Source organism: Equus przewalskii, chromosome 9 (assembly GCF_037783145.1).
Source record: "Equus przewalskii isolate Varuska chromosome 9, EquPr2, whole genome shotgun sequence".
Lineage (NCBI taxonomy): Eukaryota > Metazoa > Chordata > Mammalia > Perissodactyla > Equidae > Equus > Equus przewalskii.
The window spans coordinates 23,495,280-23,506,409 of record NC_091839.1 but is presented as its reverse complement, the minus strand read 5'-3'; the positions used below and the strand labels follow the sequence as shown (position 1 = coordinate 23,506,409).

The 11,130-nt window shown below is 39.2% G+C and overlaps 1 pseudogene; it reads right to left on the bottom strand.

The window, feature by feature from the left end:
• Window positions 1-3,979: 3,979 nt before the first annotated feature.
• LOC103543369 (leukocyte immunoglobulin-like receptor subfamily A member 6) lies at window positions 3,980-7,556 on the bottom strand (annotated as a pseudogene).
• Window positions 7,557-11,130: the final 3,574 nt, after the last annotated feature.

Genomic DNA, 11,130 nt, shown 5'->3' with positions numbered 1-11,130 from the left:
GGGGGAGAAACTGGGCCTCTGAAGAGAAAACGCCTTGCCCAGTATCATTTGACATGCAAATGAAAAATTTAAATGGACATTAACATTTCTGGTTCCTCTTTGTTCAAACAATTCAAATTGAGGTAGAGGCCACCAACATGGACTTGGGGGTTATTTAAGAGATGGGGACAAACCCATCATGTCATGGTTTAGGGATCACACAGGGATTGGTCCCAGACTGAACAATATTCAGGTAGTCTGGTCTCTTCTTGAACCCCAATGAGGGAGAATCAAGGAAAGGCAGCTGTGTGCAGAGGGAGCCAGATGTTGGGGTCAGGCTTGTTTTGATTCCATTCCCAGATGGAAACTCACTGGATACTTTGACAATGTTGTTGGATAAATGAATGCAAAAAGAAAATATACAAAAGAATAAAGTTTGACACTTACCACACACCATACACCAAAATGACCTCAAAATGGATCAGTATAACAGCTAATATTATAAAGCTCAGAAGAAAATATAGGGGTAAATCATGACCTTGGGCTTCCAATATTTTCTTAGAAAGAACATTGAAAGCACAATAAACTAAAAAATTAAATACATACATTGGACTTCATTAAAATTAAAAATGGGGCCAGCGTGGTGTTATAGTGATTGGGTTCCCATGCTCTACTTTGGTGGCATGGGTTCACAGGTTCATGGTAGAAATATGCCACTCATCTTTCTTTTTTTAATTTATGTAGTTTTTTTTTTGTTTTATGGATGTTTTCTAAATAAGAGCTTCTCCTGTCAACATTCTTGTGAATGTAACCTTGTGCTTACATACACATTTCCCTATAGGGTATAAACTTTATGGTGATAGCTTTGTGTCTCTTCTTTTTAACTAGATAATTCCAATATATTCCCCAAATTGGTTGAACTAATTTTTAGTCCCACCATTAATGTATTGGAATTCTAAGTGAACCCTATTGTCTACTATATTAGACTTTTTTCTTTCACTTCTCATGTGGATGTGCTAACACAGTAGTGTCATAATTTCATTGAAACTGTGCCATAGCATGGCAGTAGAAATTATCATTTTCCCTGGAAGAAAATGCAATACAGGTCTACATGGTGCTCATAGGGAAGTGTGCTGCAGATGGCTCTTACTCATTTGTGAGGATGATTCTGCTCATCTCCTCCCAACTCTGCATTCAGTGAAGTCACATGGGCACCTTGGTGTTGGCCTTAGAGAAGGATTTACTCCACCAAAACTGGCAAATGCTACAAATCAGGGACTTTTTAAAAAGCCTTTTTTTCAGAGGCAGCGCAACACTGGGCTCTCCCTTCAAACACTAGTGTGTTGATTCCGAATGATGACATTTCTGGGAAAATGACACAGGCAGCATATGATGAAGAAAGAAAGGATTGTGGGGTCCAGAGATGGTGGTAAGCATCACTTCTGATTTATATTTTCCAGACTTCAATTTGATTTTTGCCCATTTATTCAGTTATTGAAATCAAGTCAAGTCCTGTGAACTGAAGAGTTGGATACTCCACAATGTATATCTGGTAATGTGGATATTAGAAATAAAGAAAATTATATTACATAAAAGTGGATGAGAACACAAGGTTTTACATGTGGACCCAAACTGGTCATGTGGGATGTACCCTCATGTCATAGGGGTGAGAAAAAAGAGGGAGTGAGTCAAAGAAGGTCAACAATGGCAGAGAGAGAAAATATGAATTTAATGGCTGAAGAGTCCTTTACAGGGAGTACTCCAGACATTTTCTGTATCCAGCCAGGTTTACTTCCCTTGACATTCTCAGCAGACAGATGCCCAAACTTATGGTCCATGCTTGGAGTGTGAATCAAAGTGGAAAGACTAATAACAAATGTGTGAAAACATACCTGATGAAAAGTATTGTCATAAGGATAAGTATCTGTAGATATATATGAATATATAGTATATATTCATAGATGTGTATGTATAAATATATATATAAATATACATAAACACATACATATATGTTTATATGATAGCTGATATACATATAACTACATATATACATAATTTTATATATATATATATATATATATATAATATATATATATATACAGAGAGAGAGAAAGAGAGAGAAGTAAGGTCTCAGTCTGCTCTTCAATAAGAAATAAAATCTTGTCTCTAGGATGTTGGAGGAGGGCAGAGGAGAAGGAGGAACTTAGACTTAGGGGCTTGGTAAAGTGGGGACAGGTCAGGTACAAGTGCCCAGAAGAGGGAGGCTCCATCATCATCTCTCTCTTTTTGGACGAACTCTAGAAAGCCTGATAAAGTATCAAGTAGAGGTGGCTAATCATTTGATTTTTATCTTAAAAGACAACATCTACCCCTTCTTTATCAAAGATCCAGAACCAAGGGAGTCCACAGTTCTGGTTTTCAAATCTCAAGGAACAGAGAAAATCAGTGGAACTATAATATTGAATGAGCACAAAAACAGGAAATCATGTGACTCTCTTACCCAGTTTTGGTATGAAAACCAAGATGGTAGAAAAAGAGAAGGGAAGAAAGAAAGGAAAGAAACACATTAGAGACCAATCCTAATTGTAAACATCCATGCAAAAATTCTAAATAAATATTAACTTACAAAATTCAGAAAATGTGAATGAATGATAAACATTATTCAGTTGGGTTAATATCCAAATGTTGGAAACCAAGAAGCCTTCGTAATGTTATAAATCAAAGAGAAGAGATAATTGTGCAGGAGATGTACAGCTGTCAAGAAAAGAAAGCATTTCTAATAAAACCCTAATGAAACAAGAAAACAAATTGAAAAGGACAGGTGCATAGTGCTATAGATAAAATACAGATTTTTAATGGGTTTGCCTTTAAATAATGTTGTGTATTAGTTAAGCGGTTTTCCTGAGGTGAAGTTCAGGAACATTCTACTCTGTCATCGTTATCATATGGTATTTGGAGTGAGGAAATAGGTATGCAATTTAGAATAAAGAAGTGAAATTTCCTTTTGCTTGTGGCTATTAAATTTTTTATTCATATATCAGAAGAGATCAGTTGAAAACAACTCAAAGGGAGAGAATCTATAGTAAGTGAACAGGACATAAAATTAATATGCTTGAACCAAGAGCTTTCTCATATTCTTAACTCATATTTAGAAAATATAAGGGAATCAAACATCTTGCTCATAAATTAGTAAAGCAGTGGAGCAATTCTTAAAATGGGCTATGAATTGACACAATTTCTGTAAGTAAAATTGAAAATGCTTCTGAAGTTTGACAATAAACCTCATTTGAAATTTTGTGTAATAAGAAGCCTTGATATTAACAAAAAGTTATTCTCCATAATGAAGGTAAGAATTTAACCTAATCCTAATAGTAGAATTACTTATTTTTGAATCAGAAATCTGTATTATATAAATTAAATTTGTAAGTTTATACATTAAACCATTGCTTAAATAGTTATCAAAAAAAGAGCAATGATAGAGAAGTGTGCACAGAAAGTGCAGAGTAGACATGAGCTGCACACAGACGTGCTGTGCAGTAATCTCCTAAGTGATCCTGGTGAGCTGTGCGCCATCCCTCAGTCTCAGGTGTGCACTGAGTGGCTGGAGACCTCCAGGTGAGCACGTGAGGGCTGTGCAGGGTGGTACCCACAGGCAAGGATGCTTCTCTTTATTGGAGAGTGTCCAGGGGGACCTGGGACACCAGAGGTTCAGATTCTGAGATGGGGACATCAGGAGGTGAGTGGTGGGGCCTGTCTTCTACCCTCAGTCCAGTCACATTCCTCCTGGGTTCACTCATGTCTTACTCTACCCTCCGTATTCTTTATCTCTGCTGAGACTTCAGGGATATGGTGCTCCAGGGGTGAGAGGACCCTGTCTCTTTCCACCCTCTCATGAGCTGGACTCTCCTCTGTGGGGTCTCACCCTGTGCCCCTCATTTATTACTGTCTCAGATTTCTTGAGGATAGAGCCCTGAGCCGATTGAGCTGAGAAAGGACAAGGTCAGGGCTGCTCACCTGAGACCATGAGCTCCAGGGTGTCCCTGGGGTGTGATAACAGGTAGGGGCTGGTGCTGTATGAGCTGCAACACCTGTAGGTAACCCCACAGGCTGAGGTCACAGGACTCGTGGGGAATTGGACCTGGTTCTGCTGAGCTCTGTACTTTGATAGAAGACACAGTAGGGGATCAGCTGTCCCCTCCTTGGACAGAAGGAAAGCATCCCTTGAGCTCCATGTCTGACACAGCAGGGTCACATTCTCTCCTGAGGCCACTGTGGGATGCGGCTGCACTGAGAGGGAGGGTGTGCCAGGGAGCAGCCCTAGAGAGAGGAAGGGTGGGTGAGGGGCTGCCTGCCCACCTTGTTCTAAACTGAGAGTCCCCAGATCTCTCTCTGAGGACCCTCATCTCTGTCTGCCTTGTTTTCTCTGAGTCTCTCCCTCTTTCCACCTATCTTCTGTCTCTCTTAATATCTCTCCCTCCCTGGAGATCCCACGTCTATCTTCCTGGCAGCACTACCTGGAGCTTCCCCAACAGAGCCTGTACAGATTCTGGGTGAATCCACTGGCTCCTCATCTGCCACCAGGATGTCCAAGGGATCGCTGGGGGCTGACTACTCGGGAGAGTGGTTGTGTCCATCATAGCATCTGTACAGGCCCCAGTGGTACCTCTTCACAGGGAGAAGGGGGACATTGGCCTGAGAGAGTCCAGCCTGAGTCTGAGGACCAAGACTCTGGGGGAGGTCATGTGCCCCCTTGTTCTACAGAGCGAATCTGCCATAGCCAACATCAGAGAGACACTGGAGGGTCAGGCTCTGTCCAGAGGCCATGACAGAGCCCTGCTGGGTCAGGATGGAGGGCTTCCCAGACTCATGTGGGAGAAAGGCCACCTGTGGATTGCAGGGGTTGATTCTTCCCATAAACCCCCTTCTCTAGTCCTGCCCCCCAGGTATCACTCTCTCTCACCCTCTGTGTCTCTGGCTCAGGAGCCCATGCTCCCCTCAATCTACACTCTCATCTGGGGCTCCCCTGGGAGCAAAGACCCCAGTAAGCTGTCTGGTGCCACAAAATATGAGTGGGGCAGGATGGAAATTTCTCACCTGGCACCAGGTATTTCACTGGGTTACTGGGATGTGACCACACCTGGTGTTTGTTCCTGTAACAACCACAGCATCTGAAGATCCACCTGTGACTGGAGGCCACAGGGTGCATAGACAACAAGCCTGGAAATGTCTATTGGGGTGTTGCTGTGAATCTAGGGCCCAGGAGTACTTGTGTTCTCCTTCCTTAGAATGAACCTGTCAAATCCCAGCTGTGAGGGTTCCCACCTGAGGTCACCACAGGTGTCGGCAGGGCTGAGAGAGAGGGTTTGCTGTACAATCCTAGGACAGCAGGAGCCAGCGTGTTAAGTGGGGCTCACAGCTCCCACATATCCCCCAGGGCTGGGCTGCGAGTGGGGAGGCACAACTGAGAGCAGACCCCCTTCCTGAGGGTAAAGCCTGAGACTGGGACCCCTGAGTGTCCTCTCACCTGTCACCACCAGCTCCAGGTGTCACTGTGCTCTTTCCAGACAGTGTGGCTAAGATAGTAACAGTGATAGCTCTCTACATAATTCTCTGTCAAGCGTGGGTTGGAGAACTCAGCCTTGTCCCCAGGCTCCAGTGTGTTCTGTCTGCTCCAGGTGAATGAATTTCTCTCTTTAACCAGATATCTAAATATCTGAAAAAACAAGGAAGGAAAAGGAATTTTTGAAAGAAAAACAGAGGTTATACTATAGAAGAATATTTTAGAAATGAATTTGGCAAATAGAGGCAAAAAAATAATACTTTCATTTAACACACTCAAAATATTCTTTTCGTCAAGTAGATGGTACAGCTGAAGATCCAATTATGAAAGTGAAATACAATATTGAGGGAAATTCGTAGGGTGCAATGCACAGAGACTGGAATTATAAAATTAAGATGCATGGAGAATAGAAAGAGAAGGACAATGTATGTTGTGAGTTTCTGGGGGAAATCAGTGAGAATGATGTCTGCGGCAGTCCTAGAGGTAAATGGTGGGCATTGTACAGAGATGTAGAAGGAACATCTAAGTGCTGGGGTGCGTGGATATATCAATGAAATCTGTATTTTGACATTTCATGGCAAAATGAGGGAAATTGTTGGAGAAAAGACATTTCAAAACATGGCAAAGTATATGGGAAAAGTAAATTCATGGAATTAACTGTGTGTATAGAAAAATTCTATGCTCACCCAAATTACTATTAAGGGGCAAAGGTGAAAGGATCAGCAGGGGAGAAATTCGTAAGTGCAAGGAGACCTGGGGCATATTTGGTCTGTTTGGACTCATGTCTCTCATGTTAAACCCGCCATGTCAGTCTTCATCTTTGTGAGAGATGGGGGTTTTGGGGTAGATCCTTAACCATCAGATGCATTTTCCCCTCCTAGTAATTAGTTCTTATACTTTATTTGAAATAAGATAATGTTTTCAAATATCTTCATAAAAATAAAGACTGAAAATAAAGCATTTCAACATATACAAAGTTTTAGATATTTTACTGTTTACCTGGGCACTGAAGCAAACCTAAAGTATGTAAGTAAGCCAAAAGAATAGGAGATGCAAAAGTGAGGAAAAGATGGCAAGACAAATAAACATTGGAAAACTATATTTGTATTTACATGCATATGTACATTTTTATTTACAGAAGCTGAAACAAAATATTTGGAGTGTTGTGTGTGTGTGTGTGTGTGTGTGTGTGTGTGTGTGAGAGAGAGAGATTTTGAAAGAATGTAAGTATTAAGAGTTCAGCTATTGTGTAATGTCCTTTTCTCATCTAGAGGAGAGGGTGAATAAAAAACTGCTCAAAATTATAAATGTAAATACTAATATTAACAATGGGAATAATTACCTAATATTAGAAACACAATGCATAACCTCCAAACTGGCTGGATGTAATTATATAAAACAAATGAATCTTGATCCAGCCAAAAATGGTCTGGAAATTCGAAATGAAAGCAGCAGAAAGCAGGATATCATAATCCATAATGAACCCATGCTTACATAAGATGGTGGTAATAATTTAAAATTGTTCATTTCTTACCAAATATTAAAAGATTAATTGGCTGACTCAAGGGTTAGATCAAAGTATGTGCCCCTGAAAAACCAGATATGTGCAACAATAAAATCTTATCTGAAACAAAATTATTAAACAGTATTTTAAATCAATAAAAGATGTATTACTATTATTGAATAAAGTTAGCTGATAGATATAGTCAACAAAATTGAATGTAAGAGAAAAATGGTTTTATAAGGAAAAATTATTTTATCATTTTAACTTCTTTTTTTCCTATGAAAAGATCTTTTTTATACTTTTTTTTGTGCCTTCATCTCTCTCTTTTTTTCTTGTGGTTACATTGGTTTATAACATTATATAAATTTCAGGTGTACGTCATTGTATTTCAATTCTTGTGTAGATTACATCACATTCACCACCCAAAGACTAATTATTTTATCTTTTCAAATATTTTATCTTTTAAAATAGTACATTCACCTTCAAGATATAGCGCTCATAAACAACCTTCATCTAATCACTGTTCATGAAATACATAAAGCATAAGTAAATACATAATTGGAGATTCAAAGAAACACTTATAAGATAAAGTGGGTGAAAAAAATGTTTTATAAGAGTAAATGACACACTTAAATGGTTGATCTAATCTGTACAAATATTAGAAAGCTTTGCCTTATTTATGTTATATAAATATGCATGAAATAATTTGTGATATATAGACGTACAAAAATAAGTAAATAAATAATATGGTGTTGTGCATACAGCAATAAGGAGGAAATATGCATATTTAAGGATCATATTGTACCCAAAATGTTAAGCTCTTACTAGGAAAAAAAATCATCTCTGATTGTTTTCAAGTTTCTAGAGTATACATTCTGATCCTTGAGCATGCTGCAATATAAATAGCAATTAACAATAAGAAGCTATTATTAAAACATCCAATACTTCATGAAATTAGTAAACTGTGAAAACATGAACTATTTGTTTAAATATCTAAAATATTGTGAGAAAACAATCGTGAAATTACATCATATTAAAACTTGGAGACTGTCAGAATGAAAAAAGCAGACATACAGAGAGACGTCAACAGGATGGCAGAATAAGAGCTCCTACCATCTTTCCCTCAGAGAACAATGATTTTAACAACAAAAAGCAAAGACGGGTGAACCGTATCTCTGAAATAACCCCCAAGTTCATATTGATGACCTCCACCTCAATTCACATTCATGGGGCATGATGGGCTCAGAAACTTATATGAACTCATATTAATTCCTAATTACATTTCTTGTCATATTGGGCAAAGTGTTCAGAAATCTATTTTCTCACCTGGGAAAGTGGCTCATTGCCTGATTAGACTCAAGCAAGGCTGAACAGGTAAAGGGTGATCACGTTTTGAGGGAAACTCAAAGCCATCGTATGAAAGATTTGCTGTAACAGATAAAGAGCAACTTTGGTTGATATTCAGTGTCTAGTGAAGGCTATGACTTTCTCTATCCTGCTTCAATCCCACCTCACTAAGTGGTATGGAATAGAAACGTAAGTTATGGACAGAACTGGGTTATTTACCAATAACAACAAATAAGCTTATAAGTTAACAAAAGAAAGTCAAGAAGAGCATTGTCTGTGTTCCACAAGACCTTGTGGTTTCCATCTTGAACAAAACGGTCCAAGATATCTTTGTAGTATTCCACCATTTTTAATAATTATTTTTTCAGAGAGCTGGTTTACCAGTACACCACCTGATTTTCACTTGAAACACCAGTGTGCTCATTCAAACTGTTGGTATTTCTGGAGAAACTATACCAGGTATCTTCAGATGAGGAAAGCGGGGTTTAAAGGTTCCAGAGCGGGTTTTAGAGAATTATTGTGGATTTATCTGTTCTAATCTGGAACCAATTTTCACCTGCTTATTCAGTTATTTAAAACAGATTCTGTGTTCTGAGCTGAAGAATTGCAAACCTCAGGTAATGTGGTAAATAAAAAAAGAGGAAAATGTATTACATGAAAGTGGACAAGAGCATGAAGGTGAATACAGGTGTGGACCTAAACTTGCCTTGTGGAGGTAGCCTCATGTCACAGGGGTGAGAAAAGGACAAACAATCGTGGTATGGGGGGAAATTGCCACAGTTTCCTTACAGAAAATCCTCTACAGGAACAACCAAGACATTTTCCTGCACCTGAACCATGTTTACATTCTCAGTATTCTAAGCAGACAGTTCCCCCAATTTTGTGCCCCAGATTTTCTTTCAGAACCTCTTAGTATCGTTATATTTATTTCAGAAGTTCTACCTCATTAATAGTGGGTTTGTTTTCTCTTGTGTTTATCTCCTGGCTGCAACTTGGGTCCTTGTCCGACTGTGCTGGGTTTGAAACAGCAGCACCCTGAGAACCAGCATGGTCAAGGCAGACACTCCCATCCCGATGAGATTCTCCACTGTGTAATTTTGGTTGTTTGAACCTAGAGATTGAGGACAAAGAGGTAATAGTCATCAGGGTAGACTGAAATCACCCCAGAATCCCTGTACATCCATCCATGGCACCTGCCCTCTGTACCCAGCCCCATAGTGAGAGTTTATCCTTACTCATCCCTTTTGGAGTCTGACTTGTTTTGTGATGGTCTGTGAGTATCTGCTACTCTTGAGAGCCAAAAATAGAGAGTCTGCGTGAGGAGACTTAGGCAAGCTTAGGTTACTTCTTTTCTGGTCTACAATGAAACTCAAAAACTGGCTAACGTCAATCTCAATCTTTTGAAGGGAGCATCCCCACTGTCTCATCTTCCGTCTAATTAGGATACAAAGACGAACATTAGGGGCTTCATTTTGAAGTGAGAATCAGGAATGCCTCCATTTTAGCCAGCTCTTTGTCTCTCTAGCTCAGGATTACATATTTCACATCATTTTCTTTACTTTTATCCACCAGCATATTCTTTTAGAAAATAAATGATGGAATATCTAAACACATCAGACAATTTTTCTTGAATCAAGGATAACCACACTTAACATAACTTCTTTTTTTTAAATTAAGATTATGATAGATTACAACCTTGTGAGATTTCAGTTGTATATTATTGTTAGTCATGTTGTGGGTACACCACTTCACCCTTTGTGCCCTCCCCCCACCCCCCCTTTTCCCTGGTAACCACCGATCAGTTATCCTTGTCTATATGTTAACTTCCACCTATGAGTGGAGTCATATAGAGTTCGTCTTTCTCTGTCTGGCTTATTTCGCTTAACATAATACCCTCAAGGTCCATCCATGTTGATGCAAATGGAACAGTTTGGTCCTTTTTTATGGCTGAGTGGTATTCCATTGTGTATATATACCATATCTTCTTTATCCAGTCATCAGTTTCTGGGCATTTAGGTTGGTTCCACGTCTTGGCTATTGTAAATAATGCTGCGATGAACATAAGGGTGAATAGGACTCTTGGGATTGCTGATTTCAGGTTCTTAGGATAGATACGCAGTAGTGGGATGGCTGGGTCATAGGGTATTTCTATTTTTAACTTTTTGAAAAATCTCTATACTGTTTTCCATAGTGGCTGCACTGGTTTGCATTCCCACCAACAGTGTATGAGGGTTCCTTTTTCTCCACAACCTCTCCAACATTTGTCACTCTTGGTTTTGGAGATTTTTGCCAATCTAATGGGTGTAAGGTGATATCTTAGTGTAGTTTTGATTTGCATTTCCCTGATGATTAGTGATGATGAACAACTTTTCATGTGTCTATTGGCCATCCGTATATCTTCTTTGGAGAAATGTCTGTTCAGGTCCTCTGCCCATTTTTTGATCGTGTTGTTTGTTTTTTTGTTGTTAAGCTGTGTGAGTTCTTTGTATATTATGGAGATTAATCCTTCGTCAGATAAGTAGCTTGTAAATATTTTTTCCCAATTAGTGGGCTGCTTTTTGGTTCAATCCTGTTTTCCCTTGCCTTGAAGAAACTCTTTAGTCTGATGAAGTCCCATTTGTTTATTCTTTCTATTGTTTCCCTCATCTGAGGAGTTATAGTGTCCAAAAAGATTCTTTTGAAACTGATGTCAAAGAGTGTACTGCCAATATTCGCTTCTAGAAGACTTATTGTTTCAGGC